Source organism: Chiloscyllium plagiosum, chromosome 7, assembly GCF_004010195.1.
Source record: "Chiloscyllium plagiosum isolate BGI_BamShark_2017 chromosome 7, ASM401019v2, whole genome shotgun sequence".
NCBI classification, from domain to species: domain Eukaryota; kingdom Metazoa; phylum Chordata; class Chondrichthyes; order Orectolobiformes; family Hemiscylliidae; genus Chiloscyllium; species Chiloscyllium plagiosum.
In genome coordinates this window covers 92,579,046-92,579,467 of record NC_057716.1, presented here as the reverse complement: position 1 = coordinate 92,579,467, position 422 = coordinate 92,579,046, and positions in this window count along the sequence as shown.

The window sequence follows — 422 nt, the reverse complement described above, 5'->3', positions numbered from 1 at the left end:
ACTGTAGACAAACACAATTTTACCGAGATCAAGCTGGCCTTTGAGATAAACAGGGCATTTGAAATACCACAGTGGGAAGATGTCATATCCTTTATGTGAATGTATGTAATGCTCTTCATTTTAATAGCGTCTTCCCTTTTTGACTTTTTATGTGTATCTAAACTGGATTCAAATGACCAACATTTCATTTCCCATAGAACATAGAACATAGAACAGTACAGCACAGAACAGGCCCTTCAGCCCACGATGTTGTGCCGACCATTGATCCTCATGTATGCACCCTCAAATTTCTGTGACCATATGCATGTCCAGCAGTCTCTTAAATGTCCCCAGTGACCTCGCTTCCACAACTGCTGCTGGCAATGCATTCCATGCTCTCACAACTCTCTGTGTAAAGAACCCGCCTCTGACATCCCCTCTAT